Source organism: Camelus dromedarius, chromosome 13 (assembly GCF_036321535.1).
Source record: "Camelus dromedarius isolate mCamDro1 chromosome 13, mCamDro1.pat, whole genome shotgun sequence".
NCBI lineage: Eukaryota > Metazoa > Chordata > Mammalia > Artiodactyla > Camelidae > Camelus > Camelus dromedarius.
Genome location: NC_087448.1, coordinates 28,088,011 through 28,113,534, shown reverse-complemented (window position 1 = coordinate 28,113,534; position 25,524 = coordinate 28,088,011). Strand labels below are relative to the sequence as shown.

General features: G+C 36.5%; 1 protein-coding gene across 15 annotated transcripts in view; it reads right to left on the bottom strand.

The window, feature by feature from the left end:
- KLF12 (KLF transcription factor 12) overlaps positions 1-25,524 on the bottom strand; it is a 507,694-nt gene that overhangs the window by 75,952 nt on the left and 406,218 nt on the right. The gene's annotated exons all lie outside the window — the stretch shown is intronic.

The window sequence follows — 25,524 nt, the reverse complement described above, 5'->3', positions numbered from 1 at the left end:
ACGCAGCAGCAACGTACACACAAATACTTTCTTAAAGGTGAGGGCTTACTGTGAACCTTGTACATGTTAAGAGTTTTACTGGAGAGTCTCACTCATCCACATGGCAGCCCAGGAGGTAGGCATCATTTGAAAGTCAGCTTGAGAGCTGCGATGCACCTAGCCCAGGGCCACACACCAGGGCTGAAACTCACGTCCAGGCTTCATAGACGCCATGTCACACTTGTGAACAACGTCCCACCGGCTTCTTTTGTGAGCAAAGAAGTAACTATTTTATACAAAATTCTAAGTAGAGAACAGCTAGAATAGTAGAATCTATTGCAAAATTCAATTGCTTATAGTTTTGTGTTTACCAAACAATGTTGCTTGCAATTGAGAATTTAAGTGGTCATGAAGCAGTCTGAACTCTTGAAATGACCATCTAATATCAAAATCTTGCTTATAATATATATATGAGCCCACATACACATGGTATAAGAAAAGATACCTAGTTGGTCTTTGCTCCAGGTGCTTGGCAGAGTGCTCTTAAAACCCTTGCAACTTTCTAAGTAACAGCAGTGGTTTTTTGTTATTCATAACAAGCCCCTTTGGGCTACATCTGAGTTTATAACAATAAGGTGACTCAGGGTCACACTCCCATTTAGGTTTAGCAGGACGAGCTGGTCACCAAAAACTCAGCAAGTGATTAGAGGGTTAGAAGCTTCAGACTTACTCCCCTGGAGGGGAGAGGGGCTGGAGACTGAGTTCAATCACCCACGGCCAAAGATTTCAGCAATTACGCTTACATAATGAAACCTCCCTAAAAACTCCTAAATGATGATATTCAGAAAGTGACCAGGGCTGTAGGGAGGGTGGTGTGCCTGGATTGGGCATGGCAGTTCCCCACTCCTCCCCCCACACCCTGCCCTTTGCACCTCTTTCTTTTCACTGTTCCTGACTTGCATCCATTATAAAAAAAAAACTGCTAATCCTAAGTAAAGCACTTTTCTAAGTTCTGTGAATCCTTCTAACGAATTATTGAACTTGACAGGGGATCTGGGGAAATCTCAAATTTGTAGCTGACCAGGCAGAAGTGCAGGCAACCTGGGGACCCAGGATGTGGCTGGCATCTAAAGTGGGGCAGTCCTGAGCCTTTGACCTTTGGGTCTTTGCTAACTCTAGGCAATTGGTGTCAGAATTGAACTGAATTGTTGGACACCCTGTTGGTGTCAGAGAATTGGAGAACTGGTTGTTGTTTGGAAAACAACAAGTATACACACACACACACATATATGTAAATCACACAATTTTATACTGAGCTTTCATAAGATTTAAATTTCCCATGTGGTCTGGCCAAACATGAGAATAAGGCACATAACACTACTGTCAAAAAGTGAAACTATGATTTTTGAAGTCTGTGAGTTAAACTGTCTTTTAAAACTTCTGCAAAAAAACCTGGGGACTATTTTCCCCTAATTTTGTTATTAGACAATGTGGAACGATGAATGGCCAGAAAATAAAATTAAACTGTATTTAACTCTGCCAACCATGATACTCTCTTTTAAATAATCAAGACAAACTGAATTTACAAAACACAATTAGAGTGGTTTGCTTAAGTTTGTAGTCTCTGATTAAATACAGGTGTTATGCAAAATAGGCTGGGTCTGGAAACTGTTTGCAAATGCATTCTTATTATTTAGCATTATTTTTGCTTTGAATAAAAGAAAGCGAGAGTCATCATGAAGTCTTTGGGAAATCTACAGAAATAAGACGAATCAACCTAGAAAAAACAGAATAAAAATTCCGTATGTGTGCTGAACAACATTATCCCAAGTATGGCCTTAAAAACTGCGTATTACCAAACAGCAAAATAGAAATATCATGATTAAAAAAATTAATAAAATTGAAATAGAACCAACTGATGTTTTCACTCCTGCATCCCTGCCCTGGAGATTTGAGAAAGAAAGCGATATGATTCAGCTAATTGTACAAGGGATAAAATGACAATTCAATATTTGAAAATAGTATTAATGAACGGTAACAATTTCTTAGTTACTATTGTTTGCTCGACCTTGTGCTAGACATTGGGGACGTACAAATGCATAAAATATTGCTCCTGCCCTGAAAAACTTTCCAGGCTAAAGAGTTCCAATATCACAGAAATTTCATGATCAGGGCTACATAGTGCATGGTTATTAAGGGTACAGACTCTGCACCAGGCTGCCTGGGTTCAACCACTGCGAGGGTCTACCGCTTACTGGCTGAACGGTCTATGGAAAGATACCTAATCTTTCTCCCAGTTTTCCCATCTTCACAGTGAGGGTACTTCCATCCTCTCGTTCAGAACAATGCTTGGAGTGGTTGACAAGTCTTAGCTATCATGACGGTCCTGACCTCCCCTAGGTGAATCCCATGCAGCCGTGGTGCCTGCTCAGGGCCGCGTCTCACTTTCCTCTGAAGGAAGGGAAATGACTAATCAGAGGACTCCGTATCTCTCAGTGTCAGGTACAGGTTAAACGCTAAGAGACAATAATAAAGGCTATCTCAAAACAGCCAGCTCGCAACGTGTACGTAACTAGGGAAATTCAGCATGAAGAGATGTAAAAGCTGAATTTTTGAATAAAAAGTCACTGGACTATTGCAACATGCTGTTAAATAGCAAGACAAATACAAATCACGATAGCTGTAGTAGCCTGCATTCTGATAGAACCCCAGAGTAATCAGTGTTTTGGAAATTAAATGTTAAACCAACTGCACCAATTATCTGCTTATTAGGAAGTATGGCCCAGTGGCTGTGAGGTGACTTGAGTTTCTTTTCAGTGTTGAGTTTATCCATATTCAAATTTGGTGTTGATTGCGTATCAGATGAGTGGCTGGCCTGAGAGTCAAGAAAGTTTACCATACTGGTGTCAGGGGCTCTAATTTGTCAAGTCATTGCCTAATTGTGGCTGTGTTTACGAAAGCACCATCAATCTGGGCAGGGCAAAAAAGGACAGTTGGACTAATTTATTGCATTCTGTACCCTGAGCCGAGCCGAGGAGCTGAGTCCTTGAGAGTCTCTTCCACTCACATACGTATCATTATGCCAAACACACGCTTACTTCCCTGGTTTGACTCACTCACACCATGGGAAGCAAATCATGGACAGACCAAATTATGGCTTCGTTTTTTAGGTAACAGCATTACCAACATAAGGGTTCAAGGGCTTTAAAAATAGACTATTTCTATGTTGCCAAGTGAATTACTGCAGAATGCCGGCACAGTCTCACGAGAGCCTACACACGCCATTTTCCCCTCTACTTTGACCATGAATTAATTCACAAGTACAAAATTTGGAAATATATTTGCACAGTATTAAATTCAAATTATGCCACCTGTTCTTCCTATTTGCTTTGATAAGAATCTTAATATCTTTGTGAACTTTAATGCACTTTGCTTTGTAAACAATATCTAGGTCTGATGTAGACACATCCTTAGTATCAGCTATCATATATGAAATTTCTTCATGTATATGCATGCTAATTCCATGCCCTTCCATGTAACAAGCTCACAGAACAGTGCAGAATTTACTGGGAATCCCAACAGCATTTTTAAAAATGACATCAACATTTTTTATTTCTGACAAGAAAGTCTTGGTTTAACTTCTGTTTACAGACATACCTCGGACATTATTACAGGTTGGGTTCCAGATCATTGCAATAAAGTGAATATTGCAATAAAGCAAGTCACGCAAATTTTTGGTTTCCTAGTCAGTGCACATAAAAAGTTACATTCATACTATACTGTAGTCTATTAAGTGTGCAATAGCATTATTTCTAAAAAAGGAAAAAAAAAAAACAGTGTACATACCTTAATTAAAAAATACTTTATTGGGGGTGAGGAACCTGGGAAAAAATAATCTCAAAGCTTGAGAGGCTGTCACCTGACATGTGGGTCCTATCCGTACCCGCCCACAGATACTGAAGTCTCCTTGCTGAGTAAGGTGCTCTTCTCTAATTCTTCCCCTTTTTAACTTACTCTTAATATGTAAATTTGTTGTCTGTTCCTTAACTATTTGCTTTTATAATGCTTTACCCCTTGTAAAATGATCACCATATTAAATTTGGTGAATGCAGATGATTTTCCTTCTCTATGGGACACATAAATAACTTATTTCAATCTTGGGTTTCAAAGCAACTGATCTAGAAGTTACAACAGGGAATGTGAACAGGTAGTTCTAGCTCAACCCAACCCTGTCATCCTTTTATGAAGGTCTTCTTGTTCCTTTCTTCATATTCTTTTTGTCATTCAGCAACTCAAGGAAGAGGCAAAATGATGGTCTACAGAAAATAACAAATATAAACACATTTCAAATGCATTTGAAAGCAGATTTGTTTGAGGAGCAAACCTTCAGTGCAGTCAGTACTCCAGGGTGGCCCTCAGTGACTGCTAAGAACAAATCTATGAAGGACAGTTCTGCACGGGGCACGGAGAAACCATTTTTCCACTCTTGTATCAAATGCACATCATGGTCCCTCTGTCCACATTGCTGATTTCTAGTTATTTTTAAAAAACTTTGTTCCTCCCATAACATTGCTGTTTTCTCTTTTTGCGTTTTTTTCAGAACATTTCAACTTTATATATTAACTTGCAAACTAAGTAAACAGCTGGGCAGATGGAAATTCTCTGCAATTAATTTTCTTATGAAGTGTGAAACTTACACCTACACATTCTGCAAATTATGACATGAATAAAAGTCAGAGTCTAGTGAAAGCTGACTAGTTTTCCTGCCTTGAGCCCTCTACCTGTCGTCTCAGCAAACTGCTGAGTTCTTCTAAAGAAAATTTCACACTCTGTGTACATTACAAAATAGTTTATTGCTATTTCTGAAAGCTATTAAGACTCCTTTTTTCCCCTGAATTGTAACAGTTTGAGTCATTAATAAAACTCAAAATTAGTGAGAAAGACGTTTCATTTTACTCTGGTGTGTTAAGAGTATAAGACTCTTGAGAACACAAAATGCTTTCATAAACTGCACCCTATAAACGAAAAGATTCGCATGCCTTTGTTTTTCTACAAATATTTTCTCTTTAAGTGTGGCTATGATGGGAAGTGCCTTAGCGTGCACAGAAGAGCTCCACACTGCTGTCTCACCCGATCCCCACAAAAGCCTAGGGCAGGAACAGAGAAAACACTATTACCTGCATTCTGAAAACGAGGCCCCTATGGGTTTCTGGGACTTGCTGGGTGTCACTGTGGTGCTAGTCAAACAGAAATGAGCACCAATTCTAAACGTTTCTTCTTCTACCATCCCAACAGAATCCAGAGCCAGAGAGCATTTTGGAGATTCCCCTGGTCCATGCCCACCTCACCCCTAATGGTGAGGTTGTCACCATACTACTTGCCCAGGGTCACAGAGTGAGATTCTGGCCACACAGGGAATAAGAACTCCCACATTCTTCCCGAATGTAATGGAAAGGAAGGTTTCAGAGTCAGACGGGGCTAGATTTGGACCCTGGTTCCAAAATCTACTCCCTGTGGTTCCGTGCAAGTTACCTACATTTGACTTTTGGTTTTTTCATCCCTAAGCAAGAATAATAAGTGAGTTGTGGAGATGAAAAGATGAGATGGGGTGTGCCTGGCTCGTAATCACTGCTCAGAACACATTTTCTTCTAACTCACTGTTTACATAGTGGTACCTTGCTTTCACACTGTATTTCATAAACTAAACACACTTCAGCCATCTACAGTTGCTTACAAAAAGAGGCCTGTAAATGTCTTTGTTTCTGACTTTTAGAGGTAATCCTTATGCTTCTTTTAATTAATTGTTCAATCTTTATTATATATAGTCCTTTTCATTAAAATTCTAGATCAAACAGTAAACTTACTATTCATTTTATAATTTAAGGTTTTAAAACATAAGTCAAAACTTTTATCTGTCTACTTCAGCCAATACATTTCTTATACATCTATTTTTGTAATATCTTTTTTTTTCAGTTATATTGTTTTGTGATTAGAATGGCAGTCAGTCCTTCCAGTGATCAAGGATTTTGTGAAGTGACTCATGCTGACACTATTTTGCAGCAATCAAAGCCAAGACTTTGAGTGACACTCAAAACCAACTAATAGAGATACACAGAATTTTATGTTGCACCCTATCTGGTGCACGCAGTGCTGGGCATGGTCCTGGGGTCAAATACTGCTTAGAAAGCATCCTTAGAGAATTTTCAGGGGATGCCACAGTGCATTTAGGACCAATGCTACAAAGAAGCTGCAAGAACTCTCCATTTAATCCTGATGTTTTCTTCTTCATGGTCCAGCAGGAGAGGAGGGAGTGGGTCTCCTGATCTCCAATTTGCAGATGTTGACTGCTGAGACTGGGCAACCTGCAAACAGTGCCAGCAGAGCACAGAGGAGGAACTGAAATTCAGGACCAAGAACTCATAGCCCTGGGCTTCCACTCAGTCATATCCTTCTATCAAAGTCTCTCCTGTTATTCCAGGAAATAAAAGTAACCTACTGAGTGAACAGAACATTTTTCTGTTGATCTTGAAATTTTTGATGAAAAGGGGTTCGGAACTATCCCTTGGAAAACACATTCTGCCTTTCAAATTCACTAGAAGTAAATTATTTAAAAACTCTTTTGCATTTCCCTCAAGATCTCTAAAACAGCTTCTGAAAACTTCTTCTGCTTCCTTCAAGTTACCTGAAAATTAAATGGACTCAAAGTATGATCATTTGAGTGAGTAGGTATGTGCAAGCTACACTTCTTATAAAAGCAGAGTAGAAATTTTTACCAGATTTAGTAATGCAAGTGTATATTCATGTGTCTACTTCAATGTAGTGAAAGCCACAAATAATTATTACATTATTACCTAATGATGCAGTTGAAAGAGTAGTTTTCTGTAAGTAATGCTGTAGCAGAATTTCAATGCAATTTGTCATACTTTCTTATTGAGTTTTTGTTTTTTTTTTCCTGCCACATTACCTGTTTGTCATTCCAAACAAGCTGTCAGGTCCAAAAAAAAAATCACTGTCTTCTTTAGGGAAGTACTCTGTGGCTATTCTGCTGGAATAAAGCCTTAATACAGAAGTGACCTGTAGGTATATACAGATGACACCAGCATCCTGCCTATATTTACACAGGACCCCATGCTTTGCGTATCTAAGTATTAGTAGTTCCCCAGCTTTATCGAATTGTTCTTGCATTATTTTTCCTGTACCTTGATATGTTTGCCTGGTTGTTAACTTTCCAATTCTACTACACATTTATATAAATTATAGCAAAATTTCTTTTGAAATGGAAAAGGTAATAAGTAAAGAAGTACAGTATGCAGTCCTGTTGTCAGGTCAAATGTCACAGCTGTTGTTCTTGGATTATGGTCCTTGTGGACCAAAGAACACAATCATCAAGACAGGAATCTAGTTCACTGGCATCATGCTGGAGTAGTCTCAAAAATTATTCCCCACAGCATAGAAAACAAACTGTGGTTATCAGAGGGGAAAGAGTGCAAGAGAAAGAGATTAGGAGTTTGGGATTAATAAATATATATTACTATATATAAAATAGATTAAAAACGAGGACCTACTGTGTAGCACAGGGAACTATATTCAGTTTCTTGTAATGAGCTGTAATGGAAGATAATCTGAAAAAAAATGCTTATATTTGTATGTATATGTATAACTGAATTGCTTTGCTGTACACCTGAAACTAACACTGTAAATCAACTCTACTTCAATAAAAAATAATTATAAAAAAATTTAAATGCATACAAATACTATAAAAAGACAGAAACTATCAAAAATAATCAATAAGAATTCAGTACATTGAAAAAAAATTATTCCTCCAATATGCTCTCTTGGTTGGTAGAACACACTAAAAATGGCAAGCCACTGACCTAAATCAGTTGTTTTTAACTGCTTTTCCTCCAAAGTTCATAGATATGTAATTCCCACATTTATATATATAGTCATACAGACACAAGAAGAAAGATGCGATAAACCCAGATTTTGAAAGTCACTCGCGAAGGCTATGGGACAGACAGCAGGTTATGACATTTCCAGACACGTAACTGCAACTCCATACCTTCAATTGATTACAACATAACAGTGAGTCCTAAGTCACCAATTTGTATCCACATCTTAGGTGAAAACTGCTAGTTCTACAAGAAGTTGTTTTACAACGAAATTGAACACAGAGTCTCAAAACATAAAAGAAATAAAAGCATTATGTAGCTATAATAATTTTATAAATGGAAATTCTTAATTATTATGACATGAATATGAAAGGAATAATAATGTATTTTGATAAGTACTAAAATATGAGGGTTTTTCTAAGACCAAAGGTAGCATCCAAATTATCTTGTATTTTGTTTCAATTAGGGAGTGTAACAGACTCTGGAACCAGTGAAATTAATAGTTAAAAATGGTCACACTGTTTAACAGGCCATTTTGCCATCTCAGAATCCTTGTATTAGAGTAATTTAGACTTTCACTGGGTGGAGAAGGACTCAAATAATTTAAATCATTATTGATAGAAGGATGTAAGAAACCTATTCTATATTTTGATCTACATGGAGGTCACACCAGTGTGTTCATCACTGGGCTGTACACTTAAGATCCATATAATTAACAAGGTACATGTCATCTTAAGAATAAAACAATGACCCTGAAGCCTGAAAAACAGTCATGGAAATTTTTGTTTCAAAGTTAATAAAAATGTCTCAAGAACGTGTATATTGTTTATCATTATTATTAGAGTTAGAAAATAAGAATCAAAATTTCTAATATATTTCTAATAAACTTCTAGTATAGTTCTAATATATTTCTAATAAATTTCTGGTATATTTCTAATATGTTTCTAATAAATTTCTAATCTATGACCTCGGCCACACATGCTATAATGATTCACTTGATACATGTGACCACTAGGCCACGGTGAGGGCACGTGTTGAACACATGTGCCTGACTCTGTCTGATGTTTAACTGAGTCTGGCACATGTGTGCTTTAGTAATGTACTCAGCTGTGCAATTTTATGTGAGTGGACATCTGTAGACATGAATTTGAAAAGAATTTGTGCAAAGTGACAACCTTTATAACCAGCGGTATGTAATAAAAAGTCCTAACAGGAAGCAGCAGCAACTAACATTTATTGAGGTTTTACTGCATTACAAGCACTGGGCCAAGTTCTTGCATGCACCACCTCAAGAAATGCATTTGCAGGATTTTTAAACAAAAAAATAGAGTTGGCAGGAGATCTGTGTTGTAATCTGCCCCTAAAATAAGATAATATGGTAGTACAAATTAATGCAATTATAGACTCCAAGTTTGTAAAATGTTGATAGGCAACTCTCCTATGCGTGATTGTGTTATAATCACAATTTTAAAAATCATTGAAATTCATTAAATTAAACTTTAACCATTTAAAATCGAGGATTCTATAGGTACCATCTTGAAAAACATTATCAAAGGAACTTTTTTGACACTAGCCACTTATCTTCTCATTCTAAGAGTTATGTAGGCCTTCTGTGAACCCACAATAGCAGTGAATAAGCTTGGAGACATGATCAGAATACATTTCCTGGATTAGGACTCCTTTCCTAAACAACTGTTGTCTTCAGGATTAATATTTTTCATATGTAAAATGAGTTCTTGATATTTTTTATTGTATCTCTTATAAATCACCTATTATCAGTAAACTAAATCTTAAGTTTTATTTCTAAAATTCTAAATTCCAAACTCTGACTTAATTAAATTCAAGTAATTGATTATTAAAGAACAAATATATAAATGTGAATCAAATTGTGCTCAACCACGTGCTCTTCGACTTAAGGTGAAGCTCTTATTCCAGACATAGTCATCATGCATAATAACCGTAGAGCAGAAACATAAACTTGGAACCACATGATTAAATGGCAGAAGATCCTGGATGGTTACAGAGGTTCTATTTACCCAGGAGGGCTCAGGTCTTTCAAGTACGTTAATAAATCACTGACTCAGTACATAGGAGACCTGAACAGGACTTGACAGATAATTTAGTCCAAACCCTTTGTTTTCTGGTTAGAAAAAAAGAAAGGTCCACAGAGGTTAGGTGACATGTTCTAAATTGACTGCTTGACGGTGGAGCTAAACCAGCTTCTCCAGTCACCTTTAAAAATGAGATTCTTTGCAACATATTGGAATAGCCTTCTAAAAAGTTGCAGGTACATAGTTATACACATCTATGAATATATTTCGGTAAAGAAAACATATGCATCTATGTGAAGTCCTTATTCTATATATATCGCAATTCAAACACAGTTCAAGCCTGCTTGCTTTCTGATAATGTTCAATTTATTTAAACCTAACTTTGAAAACATCCTCAAGTTCCCCTTTTTCTGATGAAACAATTTCAAAAACTTTAACTCTTCCAACTTGTCAGTGTTATCATTCTGACCTTTGCACCATCATCAATTCCCCATACTTTTCTTTAAATGATGTGAGTAGAGTGCAAGGATCCTGACGGAATCCTTAGATTAACCTGTCCTATACAGGGTTTATCTTTTTAATTAGCTCACAAAATTAAAAAACTATGAGATTAGCAAATTTTTTCGATTGCTTACAACCCTGTGCTCTGCACTGCCTACCATGCACCTTTGGCCTTTCTGCCTTCCACCGAGAGCCAAGTTAGTACTGCCCTGATCTGTTTCTCTTAACTGGTTTCATAATCAACAAAGAATGGGCTTTACAAACACTGGACTTGCTATAAAGGGGATATGGATGCTTTTTTCTCTCTGAATTTGGGAAGGCATTTGAAACAACCTTGAATCCTTTTTTTCCCCTGTGATAAAGATGGGTTTGCCTGACCCATGCAGACCTTCCACAATGACTAGTGATTTCCTAGCAAGTACAGTCAATGCTTAAGAAACGCGAGCTTCCATGAAAGATAACAAAGTATTGCAATGTGCGAAAAACTTAAGCTCACCGGAAATTTTCTCTGAGTACAAATATCCTAGATAACATAGTGGACAGAAAATGAAGTTGCTCTTGGCACGTTAGAGAGGACATTCTCTACTGGTCTCCTCCACACAGCCGAGCATAGTGTCTTACACGCAGCAGATGTTTGGTGAGCGCCGAATGAGTGAAGTGTAAGAATGAAGTATTTCCTTCTGATGTCTGTCGTGTCATTATGTGGAACAATGCAGTCACTCAAATGATCTGGCAAGAGTATCTGGATGAATCAGTAATGCTGGTTTGCAATTCTGACTTTATAATTTTAGTTACACAATCTGAAGAGGCAACCACAGTTCCTGAGCATGTTACAAGCACAGAAATCTAGAGAGTACTTAAGAGACTCTATCTCTAAACAGTAAGAAATGAGGAGGTTAGAGAGTTATAAAATATTAGGGAGCCAGCAAATGGAGGAGCTAATACTAAAGAAAAGCTTCTTATTTTCTCATCGGAATGAACCGAGACCCAACCTACATTTTGGGTTTAAAGTTTACAAATACTTATTCCTGTTTGAAGCTGAGAGAGCAAAGGAAGGAGAATTTCTAAGTTCAAGTGGATGAGAAGACAAAGATGAACCTAGAACGAAAATGCGGAGGAGGAGACACAAATAGCTCTGCACATATTGGGCCTTTAATCAGTGTATTTGGAATAGCTAAAAATTCACAATTGCTACCTATGTTGATTTATCCAGATAATTATCAGATAATCAAGTTTATTTTATATAGTCAGAAAAGAAACATGTTGTAATTAAAGGTTTTTTTTCCCCCAAACACAATTATTTGAATAACAGTCCCAAGCTTTCTTTTCACTCTGGGTCACTCTTTAGTCTATACAAATGAACATCCCTTTTCTGGCTATCAGCTGATTTTTCTCATATTCCTCTCAATCACGTGTCTACATTTGCTTCTTCAAATCTTAGGTTCCTACCCCTTCAGCACTCATGATTCCTTCCTATTAACCCGCTGCACCCAGGCTTATATGGCCTTTTCACAACTCAACTAGTTCTGTACTGTCTCAAGTCCATTTTGTGCTAAATTGATCAGACTTCTCATTTTTCACTCTCCTGAAACCTCAGAGGGACAGGACCTGGTTGCAAATCACTCTTCCCTATTTTCTTGATGCTTCTCTTAGCCCCTCTGAGCTTTTGATTAACTTTCCCTCCTTCTTCTGTATCCTCACTGTGGGTCTTCCTCTAAAACTGGATCCTTGACATCCTGTTCCTTACATGGAAGAATTGAGTAGATCTTATTTTAAAGATTAAGCAATCAGTAGAATGCCTTGAAAAAAAGATTATGAATACCAAAGGTAGATGGGGATGTGGAGACACTGGAACCCTTGGATGCTGGTGAGAATGTAAAAGGATACAAACACTTTGGAAAACTGTTAAGTAGTTTCTCATAAAGATAGACATACATCTTCCCTTGATCCAGCAATTCCCCTCCTAGGTAGATACCCAAGAGACATGAAAACATATGTCCACAGAAGAGGTGCACAGAATGTTCATACAGCCTTCATATAACAGCCCCCAACTGGAAACAACCCAAATGTTCATCAATGAGTGAAACAATAAAGTATATTACATCCACATAATGGAATACTATTTCACAATGTAACAACATGCAAGAATCTAAAAGCATCATGTTGAGTGAAAGGAGACTGAAACAAAAGAGTATGTAGTATATGATTTCATAAATGATGGTCTAGAACTAATCCACGGTGACAGCAGGAAGTAGCTGGTTAGGGGTTAGGAAGTGACTTACGGGGGTGGTGGTGCAGGGGTTGAAGGCAACTTACTTTTTGGGTGATGGAAAGGTTCTATATCTTGATTTGGGTTACAGGTGTACAAGTACAGTCGCCCCTCCCGCCCATCCGTGGGTTCCATATCTGTGGACTCATCAACCCAACTGTGGATTCCAAATACTCAAAATAAAATTCCAGTAAGTTCCAAAAAGCAAAATTTAAATCTGCCTGGAGTTGGTAACTATTTATATAATATTTACACTGTATTTACAGCTATTTGCATAATATTTACACTGTATTTACAGCTATTTGCATAATATTTACATAGCATTTAGTATTATAAGTAACCCAGAGATTTAAAGTAAGCATATGGGAGGATGCTATATAGCTTATATGCAAATACTAAGCCATTTTATATAAGGGACTTGAGTATTCTGGATTTTGGTATCCTTGGGAGTCATGGAAACAATCCCCATGGATACCAAGGAATGACTGTATATACAATTGTTAAAAACCCTTTGAACTGTATTCTTAAAATAAGGATGTTTTATTGTATGTAAATAGCTCATATAAGTCTCAATAATCTTTCTTACGCCAATGACTTCCTTTCTGTGCTTCCAGTCTTCTCTAATCAGCTCCAGTGCCAGATCCAATGCTGAAGGAAGGCTCCATTTTTAAGTTCACCATTATATCAAACACCTCCACCCACTCCTCTCAATTACATTCCTCAGTTCAAAGGCATGGCCATTCCTTCTGCCTTTATCTTATCCTTTAGAGTATAGTTATCACCAAAAGTATCAATTACTCCTTTTAAAGATAAATCGTCCTAAGTCCTTTCCCTTCAAGGCAGAATGTGGGAAAGAGCACTTCTAACATGTAGAGGAAAATTACGTCTGATTGCGTGTCGTGAGTATCACTCCTCATCAGTTCTGTGATGCCTCTGAAATCCCTTAACTGAGTCTTACTGTCCTCATGTGTAAAATGAGATAATTCACTCACTGTTATATTAAGGAACACTGTGAGATACGTCATAAAAATAATCTGATACTTATAAAGCGCTACATTTTTAATACTACACTTAGGGTTACTGTTACTCAAAAGACAACACCGGAGCCCTGGCCCAGGCCCAGAGGTGCTCGTGTCCGAAGTGCTTCAGTAACTTACGAAATATTCTTCCTGATTTTTTTGGGCATGTGACCAATTTGTTACTCATTTTCATGACTAATAATTTATCATGCAATCCCTTTTAAAATATTAGGGTGATCTTGATCTATTAAAGATATACTATGGCAAGATTTATGAAACTTCATAATTGTTTTCAAAGTAGCTGTCAATCTGGAAGCTTGGGTAAAAATGTAGGAGTAAAAAGCCAATTATATTTAAAAATATATATATATTTAAACAAACAGGTTGATTTCAGTATGTAAAGAGATCACATGCTTTTAATTCAACAACTCTTTTTTTGTTTGTTTTCTTGACAATTTCTAATTTTGCTGGATATTCTCACATTCTAAAACCTTTACTGGTCTGCTGACTTCACTTGAATAATAAGCCACATAAAAAAACTGTAGTGAAAAGTTAGTATTTTAACCCCACAGTGTAACCTACCCAATACAAGTTAACAAGGTATTTTAATCTACTGATTTTAAGACAGTCATTTATATTTTTTTTCCTGATCGATTTCCTTGTTTGCATTTTACTATCATATAACAGGAAAACTTTCTCTAAATGTGCAGTTTAAGATGAGTTCTATATTTGCATTAGAAAACGGAAACCACAAGAATCAATTCCATATTTTCTCTCACTTGTAATAGTGATTAGACACACAGAACAAATTGGACGATGGATGTAGAAATGAAGACCAAAACACTTTTTGCTGAAAGGTCATGAAATTTTAGCTCAAGGATTTTATTTTCAATTATCTGTATAGTAGCTTCAATTTTATGTTTTATGTTTTGTCACTATCATATCCCATAGCTATCTCCTTCCAGAAATTACGGGAAAAGGCACAATGGCTGATGTTATCTTTTTGTCATTTTGTGTAACGTAAGAGGTTAATCCATGTTAATTTGAGTTAGAGATAGAACATAACTACATTTCACAGATTCTGCTTATCCAGCTAGAATCAGCCTCTCGCGAAGCGCTACATTTTACTAACAACACTATTATACCTAGCAAAATAAAACATTTCTGAGACTATAAACCTTGGAGGTAAGAGTTTACACTACAAAATCCAGATATCAAGACTCAATAAATGTACTTGTTATTCTTGATTTAAAAAAATACATCACTAAGTAGATACAGAAAAAAGAATTTGTGAGATCTATCAGAGCCATCCTGAAATTTCATGAGAACATGACAAAAATTGACTAAAACTTAGAAAATGAGATTTCAAAAATAGGTAAATTAATTTCAATTGCTTATATAAACAACAGTAGTTCTTTCTGAAAACACTAGTACATGAGTCAACCCTCTCCTCAAGCTTCCCATCTCCATGGGAGGAATAGATTTCCCCATCCCATGGATGCTGGGCATGGTCATGTGACTTGATGTTGGCAGATGAGTGGATGTGAGCAAAGCCTTAAAACCTGTTTGTACACTAGGGCTTGCCCTCTTTGCTCTAACCACTGCTGTGAGATATGCATGCCATGGATTGTCCTGTGGATAAAATGAGTGAACACAGCTACTCTAATAACCTAGAGACCTGTTCCAAATGACCAGCTGATGCACAGAAGAGAAGCAAATGTTGTATGGTGGTGTGCCACGGAGGTTCCAAGTGACTGGCTACACCACTTTCTAATGGTAATACAAGACTAATTTTTTTTAAAAAATGCCTTGATATTGAATTTGGGGAGGTGACACATTTTTCTTAAGTAATAAATTAAACTTTAAGTTTGGTGGCAGACATTGTTAGTTAACTGAATCAGTCCTGTCCATTTTTTTCTTTTTCTTAGCCATGTTCCAATAACTGGGAACATATAAACCAGTTTTGGGCAGTGAGATGTAAGCAGAAGTCACATGGTGGGTTTCCTGGGAAAGCTTTTTACAAGTGACACAGCTGGCTGGCATGTTCTGCTGGTGTGTTTGGTTTGTACTCCTTCCTTTCTGACTATTATAAGGACAGGATAGCGGGAGATGCGTCACACTTCATATAACCTGAGGACAAACCTTAGGACACTCCATCAATCTGTCCTGGACTTCTTATTATATTAGAAAAGTAATTCCACGTTTAAGCTCTCTAATAAGATTTATTGTTATTTGCAACCAAAAGTAACATTAACCAATATTTGAAAGGATATGTAGATACGCAGGTAAATAGATAGAATTTTCCTCAAATTATCAAAAAAGATACAAAGTTGTACCTAGAAACGTTATTCGACTCAGTCTAATATTAAAAATTAAGTTGATAAAATGATCATTTTAGCTAAGAATATATAATTACTTTAAAATTAAGTCAAAGCTTCAGTTTTCATATATTAGATTTGCTTCCCCATAATTAGAGGTGAAATAATACTAATGATATATCAGATAATTCTGAAACTACACTTTGATAGAATTAATTTTATTTTATAGTTTAAAGTTTAGAATCCTTCCCCCCCCCCGTGACTTTTTCAGAGAATTAATCAGAAATAAGTTTAGAAATTTGCTGGCATTTTTACTACACAAACTGCACACAGTTTGGGATTTAATTTTTAGGATAAGCCGTGATGCCTGATGTACTAGATTTCAACTGGGTGGCGACTCTCAACTTTGGAATTGTGGAAACAGGTGGCACAGTTATCATGGAAAATGTCAACCTGGTAAGATTCACTCCGATCAAAGGCATCTTTTTCTACACAGCAGCAGGTTCTCCATGAAAACGTATCCTTCAATTTTTGACTTTCATGTGATGCATGTAAGTAATTGTATTCAATGAGACTCAAGTATGGACGAGTGCCATAAAGTGAAGGAAAATTATGGTATAATGGCTATAACTCATGAAGAGTAGTAAGAAGGGAGAGTGTCTAGAGCATTTGACTGAAAATAGAAGAGATTATATCCTGGTGAATTGAGTTAATTTCAAATATATTACAGGATGGTTTTCTATCATGCGTACTCTCTCTGACTATATTAATAAATGAAAGAGTGATGAATAGTTCTGGGAACTCGTAGCCAAACATTAATATTTCAACATTATCATCGAGTATCTATGTCAACACACATCAAAAATGCATGAGAAAGGACTACCTATACTCACTAGTTACACCCATTAAGAATAGATACATGACAAACATAAATGGTGTACACAAATAAAACATACAGCAAGAAAAGAGTTACACAAAGATCTCACATGAAGTACGTCAAACAACTGGAAAGCAAGTTAACTCTAGCAGTCAGTCTGGAGTATATTGTATGACCACATGAAATACCACCATATTTTAAATTATGAGTCATCTTAGTAATTACTAGTACTGAAATTTTTGGTGGGGGGAGATAATTAGGTTTACTTATTTATTTATTCTTAGAAGAGGTACTGGGGATTGAACCCAGGACCTCGTGCATGCTAAGCATGTGTTCTACCGCTTGAGCTATACCCTCCCCACCTAAAACTTTTTAAAACATAAAAGTAGCAAAAATAAGCAGTCACTCTCAAATAAAAGTGGCTCATCCATTCTATCTGTAACTTCGGAATCCTCTACTTAATAAAATTAACAACACAAAGTTTGGCTTTAAAAAGTTTGGTATCTATTTTTAAATTGTCACTGAGAAGTAATAAATCATTATTAGAATGAGGAATGGCATTTTAAAAAAACAAATCAAGTTAACAATCATTTCCAAGTGGTTAGAAACAATAAAAAATTATGTTTACATCTGTAGTATATCAAAAGAAGATGTTCAGGTGGAGGCGGAGGTTAACAATGCAAACTCATTGGTTAGCATTATGCATAGTGTATAAAATGCCTACCATAGAGATGAGACATAAATAACTCTCAAAGCAGCTTTCATATATGGTGCCTTTCATTTTATTTTACCTCTTAATGATCAAAAAGACACATGCATAAAAAATTCTGAGGACAAGCTCTCACTTGGAACTACAGTTGTATCATTTTTAGGGAAAAAGTACTAATGGAGCTTAGAAGATTCAGTAATAATATATTAAAAACTTTCTAGGATAATAGAAATCTTGACTCATCTGGGGATACAAAATTAGATTTCAAGAACCCAGGCCAAAAAGAAGTAAGTACAAAGTAACTAAATGTTTTGAAATAAAAAAACCCTCTTTTGCCTTTATTTTTTGTCTTCTGAATTTTGTTTTGGTTAAATAATTGCAGATTCCCTTAGGAAAAAAAGGCTTTTATCACAGCATAGAGGAAGAAGTATGAGAGTGGATAAAGAGACTCAGTCCTGGCTCCTATTTCCCAGGGAGGTGACACTAGAATGATGAGCTGGCATCCACGGAGCTCAGTTTCTTCTATAAAATTAAGGAATTCTAGTTAATGTTCTCTAGTTGGTTAGAGAGTTTATTTATTCATTCCAGAATATTCCCACCTGAGAATCTCTGCACTTGCTATTCCCTCTGCCTGGAGTGCTGTTCCTTTAGATACCCTTCTGACTTGACCTCATATTTCTTTAGGTCTCTCCAAACATATAATCTGATCAGAGAGTTCTTGAAATGCCTTTTATGAAACAGTAAACACTGTCTACACCATCTCCACCCCGCCCAGCACCCATATCCCGGCTTCCCTTACCTCCATGGCACTTACCTTCTTCAGAGGTATTATGTGTTTACTGTCTGTCTCCTCCCACCCGCTCCACTAGAATATAAGCACCATGAAATTGGTGATTTTGTCTTCACCAGTGCTGTTCTAGTGTTTAAAAAGTACCTGGCCAGGGACTGTGCTGGCAGCCTGGGAGATACATAGAGGATTCAGACATCTTAACTGCCCTCTGAGCAGCTCGACATATTGGAGAGTCTCATATGTACAGGCAGGGAAGTGTCTATACATTTACACATATATGTGCATGCACATATGCACATATATAAAGATCTTTATATGCATCTTTATACTACAAGCTCCGATATCTAACCATGGAAGTTATGAACATCTAGGCAGCACTGTTCATATCCACATTGCTGTCAGTGGCACACTTTGGGATATACAGTGTTCAACCCACACAACTATACCCAGCTTCCTTGAGACTGCTGTCTGTAAAACACAAAGTTGATGATGCCATTCCCATTTAAAACCTACTGATGTTTCCCACTGTCTACAGAATAAATTCATTCTTCTTAATCAGGTCCCTACCCACCTCTCCAAGGAGCTTCCTCTCCCAGGTCTCCGCCACACTCACTTCCACACCCGACACTAGGAACTTACACACCGCTACCACATGTCAACACTCTCCCCTATTCCCGACTGTGCTACGTGTCCCCACCCCCATCACTGCAGCCCTTCACGCTTTTATCCCATTGTGCTTTAATTCGCCTCATATATTTTGAATCCGTGCTCCTTGTGGTCAGGTACCATGAATCATTCAACCTGTATCCCCAGCATGTAACACAGGGTTGAATAAACGAATTAATTATTCACCGAATGACTACATGACTTAATTTTCTAATTCACAAAACAGTTCAAATATCAAATGAGTCTCAAAAACTCATCACACTTTTCTTAATTTTAAGAGGGACCAACACTGTCCTATCAAAGCAGATAAAAGTGACTGTGTATGGGTATACAGTCTTCATCTTGCTATTTAATACCCAGGGACTGAGTTATTCAGTGATCATTACTTTTTATTTTTATTTATTTATTTATTTTTAATCTTGCAAGAATGTTGGGCTGATGAAGGCTAAGTACACACTTTAGGTTTTATCTATGTTAATTCCTAGAAAATCAGTAGCTTTTCTGACCTTCTTTAGGAGAAGAGCAATGTAAAAGTGTTTCTCTCTCTAGCCAGAGAGCAAACGTCTCTCAGATTTACCCATCAGCAGTAGCCAGCATCAGCCATGGTGTCTATTATTAGTCTATTAGAGAGCTAGACTTCCAACCACAGGTCTGAATGAAAGCTATTTCTTTGGTAACACATGAAGTAGGAATGCGAAGGCATTCCAAACATATTAGGCTTATAAAATGAAAAAAAAAAAAAAAAAACCAAAAAACCCAGCCTCTTTTAATGAAGCAAGAATCTGGGAAAAGATTTCAGAAGAAAAACTGAAATTATAGGACATTCTGAGCTCTCTGGCTTCTTCTCTGGGCACAGTCAGGTGGGTTTCATTTTAATTGGCAGTCTAGGGAAGAGGCATGTGTGTTGATCTAAATACTCTCAAGTCTTCCAGGCAAGGGGTGCAAAAGAAGATGACACAGTGCCATGTCAACCCCTGGACAAACTCTGCCTTTTATAGATTAACAGAAAGCAATTCTAAAAAGGATGTTTATTTTGTGGGTTTGGCAAGGTTAGTGCCTATGTTATTACTAAAACACTTTCTTAAAATAATAGCAACAGTGAAGTTTATATAAAGAACACTCTAAGATATTTATATATTTTTTGCATATCAATATAATGTTGTATGCGATCTAAAGAAGCAGAATACTTTTTTGGGGGGGAGGTAATTAGGATTATTTATTTATTTCTTAGTGGAGGTACTGGGGACTGAATCCAGGACCTCTTGCATGCTAGGCATGCACTCTACCACTGAGCTGTACTTTTCTCCTCGGAATAACTTTTAAAAAAAAATTTCTGAGATGGTATTTGGTAGAATTATTTCCCCCTAAATCAGATTATATTTAAAGTAACAATGAGTTGTAAAGAGGAGGAAAATCTGATATTATTTCATAAAAGTTATATCCTTATTGAGATTCAAGGCTCAAAAAACTTTGCTAATTTTAGATAGTTATGGTTTAGAGATTTTAAAGCCACAATATAAAAACAGAAGCTGCCTTCATAAAGGAATATGCATTTAGAGTCAGACAAACTTTGATTTCAATATAAGCCTTGAAAATTACCAGCTGGAGGACCTCTGGGGATAGAGTAAACATATCTGGGCTTCTGTTCCTTTATCTGTGCATAAAAATGGGAAAATAGGGCAAATTAAATGAAAACTACATGAGTTTTCAAAGAATCTGCCAAAAAGTAGGCAGTTACAATTCTTTTGTGTTCTCTTTCTTCCGTATCTTCTCTACTGTAATTTAAAAGACATTAACATGGTCATACACACGGAGAGTCGGAAACAAGGATTGAGAATCTTTAAATAAGGAAAAATTTAAAAAAATCCCCCAAACCCCAAATCCTCCAAGATTTCTCACCCTTCTTTGATCATTACATGCAGTTTTCTAAAATAAGAATCATGGTGTCTGAAGCAGCAAGAGAATCTGAAGGAAGCAACTGAATACCCAACTTGCTACCGTATCTGTTCCTTCAAAGAGCATCTAAGTGAAAACCTAATAAAGATATAACTCTTCATTTCCAGAATTTACAAACTGTTTTCCTTTAAGAAGAAGGGCACTTCACATGAGGAATATAATAAAAACAGGAGGAGGAAAGCGGTGTTTTAATTAACTTAAATGTAACTGACAAGGAACAATTTAAAAAGCACATCCTTTTAACAGGTGCAAATATCAGGGATGCTGGTCAAAGCAAGAAGTTACTAATGCTACTAATTTAGTTGATTTTTCTTTCCCTCTGAGAGTTATAATCAAGATCAGAGAGGGCAGAGTACTCAGATACGGTGTAAGTTAAACAAGCACTTGCATTCACCAATTCTGCAAGAACTGAACACTGAGAAAAACAGGTCCAACTCCTTCACATCATCATTTGCTTTCCCCACCTCGTACTCTACTCTTCCATGCTTCACTCTTAACCAAAGTATCATAGCTCATACATATCTAGAGATCTGTATTCTTTCAGTTTAAGGCTTGTTCCTGGTTGAACAGACATCCCTCTAAGCAGAGCCCTCTTTCAGATATTCTTATTCATTTACACTTTAGTTTGAAGGAAGTTGATTATTCTGCTTGCATCAACAAATGAGGAGGATGAATGCTTGGAATTAGAGGAAAAGAAGAAAAAGGGGTACAGAAATTAGAGGCTCTGGGTAAGAGAGCCAAATTTTACCTATTGAAAAAATATCATTGTTTTGCCTACGGTTAGAGTTAATTACAATAATCTGCTCTAATCATGCGCCTGTACCTCTCTTTTTCCAAACACTTATTTCATAATTATGTTTGTCAAGTAGTTAAGGGTAATGACCCTATTTTAGCGTCAGAGGGGAGGAAAAAAAAACCCAGACCAAAGCAAAACAGATGTTCTATGAATTGCTGGAAGTCGGCTTTGTCAGAATTACTGAATACATGGTTTCTGACTCGGACAGTATCTCTACAATTGAAATACAAAAAGGGTAGAGCTTGTCTGTGGGCCTCTCTGTGGCCAATTCTTCCCATTTATCTGAATTCACTGATGCTGAGCTGATAAATAGGAAGCAAGTGAATCAATGACAATGGCTGAAATGATGGGTTCACGCATAGTTCAGGAGCCTCACTACAAAAATCTATTCAGATCGAGGTGAACTCCAGTTGCTGCTCTTTTCAAAGAGCATCTAAGTGAAAATGTAATAAAGATATGACTCTTCATTTCCAGAATTCACAATTGTTTTGTGAAGCAGTGTTCTTTTTTTAAAGACAGGGATAGCTGAATATATTTGGGGGGGTTACAATTTTGGCTAACAACTTCTGCATTTCAAATCAAAAGGAAATTTCTTGAACCAAAGATTTAGTAAAAGTGTACTTTAAAAATTGGTAAAATGCATAATACCAAACATTTAGAAAAAACACTTACTAGCATATTAAGGTTTATGCTACATAAATATACTAAAGATGTCAATAAGGTAAGCCACCTAATTAAAAACTCAAACTACGATGATGATTGCATGAGCCTAAATGGGAAAGGAGACAAAGAAGAGATTCGGGTTGGAGATATTTACCTTGTGGGTTAGCATCTTGTTCTAAGGGCTGGCCTAGGACCAGGCAGTTTCATCCCTTGGTTTCCCCTGCTTTCCCCTTGTCTCATCTTTCCCTTTCTCTTCCTTGATACTGCACTGGTCGCCAGTGGGGTAAGAGGCACACCTATGAATCCTTCTTAAACCATGGCTTTAATTGGAGAGACACATGTGTATTGCTTGCCCAGAGCTTTTAAAATGTGCTACCTCTTTTGTACATACATATAAGCTCTTGATTCCATCACCTCTCTACCTGGAGACATCCTTCTCACTCTCACTCTTAGCAAAGTTCTGCAATGCCAGAAATAGACCCACAGACGTCTTTTGAAATTCTCTCATCTTGCCTGTGCCAAGATGTTGTTCTATCCTTTTATTATTTAATGCATTGTTTTATTGAACACGGCATACTGGTATTTTTGTTTGTTTGACAGCTTTGGAGTTCACAGAAGGCATCATGATCCAAAGTCAAAAAGAGAAAGAGGAAAGAAAAATTAATAGTGAAACAGAGACATGCATTAAAAAATCAAAGAGAAGTGAACAGGAGAGCAGAAAGACATGTTCACTGAGAGTTAATTTGGGGTAAATCTAAGCACAGATTTTCTTTTTTTAAATTCTTTAACATGGATTATATATTTATTTGTCCCAGAATAAAATTTTCCTCAATAGTTTGTAAGTTTTGAAATAGACCTTTATTTCAGAGGTCTCTGCAGAACACTCTGTTCGCTTCATCTAACAGCATCTTAGCACTTCTCAGTGTTTACACACACAAACTCCATCCTGAGTGATGGTTAATTAACTATTGATGGGTCCTGGCATACTAGGGCTTCCCAAGTGACAGCTCAGTATTCTTTACTAATCGTTTAATGAAAACACTCACATGAATAATGAATCTGGCATTTCCCTAGATACCCACGCAACTTTTGTAACAGTCATAAAGGCAGGAATACGCATGATTAGAACAAAACATCGTGGTTTGCAAATGTTTTCACAATGCCAACCGGAGAGCTTATGTTGAAAATAAAGCTCCGGTCTTGAGGTTGCTATTAAGTTTCACATTAAAATATAATATGATATTATCAGCATGTAATATTAAAAGCACAAAAATGGTTATATTTAAGAAGTTAAGACCATTATTTGCTATAGAAGCTCGAAATGGAATAAGCATAATTTAGATGTTAGTCATCACAGTGCCAAACTTTAAAGTTTGAATTAAAAGAAGCACATATCTATAATACATGCACCCATGAATTATATATGTATTATAATGATGCAGGAAAACAATGTGATTAGAATGTCTACGAAACTTATGATTTACCTCAGAATCAAACCTTGTCATCATTTAGCCTCATTTTACAGGTAAGAACATGGAATCTTTGATCTTAAGATTCAGCTCTCACGAAACCACAAGGGCTAGGCTGACCACTGGACCGGCGATGTGGCACGCCAGCCCTTAAACAGGGTTTCAGCCAACCCTCTGACTCAGAGCCAAGCCTGCCATGGGTTAATGTTGGCCTTGGAGAATCTAAGTTACTACAACCAGTTATTTGAACAAATGGGAGAGAAAAGTGTTTTTAGAAATGTTCCAGTGGAAGAAAATGATTGGTAACAGACATTACAGGCACTCTTAGAAAAAGATATGTTTCAAGAGCTAGAAGTCCTAACCTTTGTCTTGTTGCCACTTATTATTATGACTTTGGACAAGTCACTGGACTTCTCTGACCCTCGGTGTCTTCATTTGTAAACTCAGCATAATGACACTTGCAATACTTGTATTTTCTGGTTGTCATGGACTTATCCTCCACACTTACTATTACTGTTACTACAATCACTAATAATAATACTAATTTCACCATTTCTTGAGCTTTCCATGTGTCAAAACTTTGCAATTCACTTTTTATGCTTTGTAACTTCATCACGCTCTCATAATGGTCCTGTAAGGTAAGTATTCTTTCTTACTACAAATGAAGAAACATCTCAGAGTGGTTATTTAACTTGCCAGAAGTCACACAGCTATTAAGAGCTTGAATGTGAATTTAAATCCAAATCTTTGATTGCAAATTTCAGTAGATTCACTATACCCTATTTCCTCTATTATATCACATATATTTGTGTATATACACACACATGTAATGTAAATATATTATACATATTACCTACATAACATAGATATATTATTCATTTTACAAACACACACACACACATGCATTAAATTCTAAAATGCCCTAGTTATTTTTTTAAATTTCAAGACGAAATGCATGAAACAGAGTAGACATTTAGTCAATATTTGGGAAAAAATAATTAATATATGGGAGGTAACTAAGATCATTTAAATGTTAATTAACTTGTGTGTCGGCAGTAACTGTGGCTTAATTTAAATCCTCCTCTTCTTTAAGATTATATTATTAAAAATTATGCTAGAGAAAAAATATACATGGACTAGTCATAAGTTCAATTCTAGACACAAAACTGACAATGATGAAAAAGCTGCTCTTTTCAATAAACAAGGGCTAAAATCTAACCCTGAGTCACAGTTAAAGGAGAGGAAAAGATCCCTTTAAAAATTACATATGATTTGAATTTTTCAAAGGGGTAACATATTATCTTCCAAATTTAAAATTTCAAAAAAAGCTACTCTGTACTATCCTATCAACACAAGACAATAATGCTTGTCACACTTTATTTCTCTTGACTGTTCTATATGATTAATGATAATGATGATAATTGGATAGTGACATTTAAAAAAGAACAATTTTTTTTTCAGAGTAAAGGAGAAGAGGCGGGAAGTATTAACAAAGAAATCTCATTTCTGTTCAAAACACAAATTTTCAATGATGCAAAAACACTCCACGTTTCCCCTAATCTCCTCCCA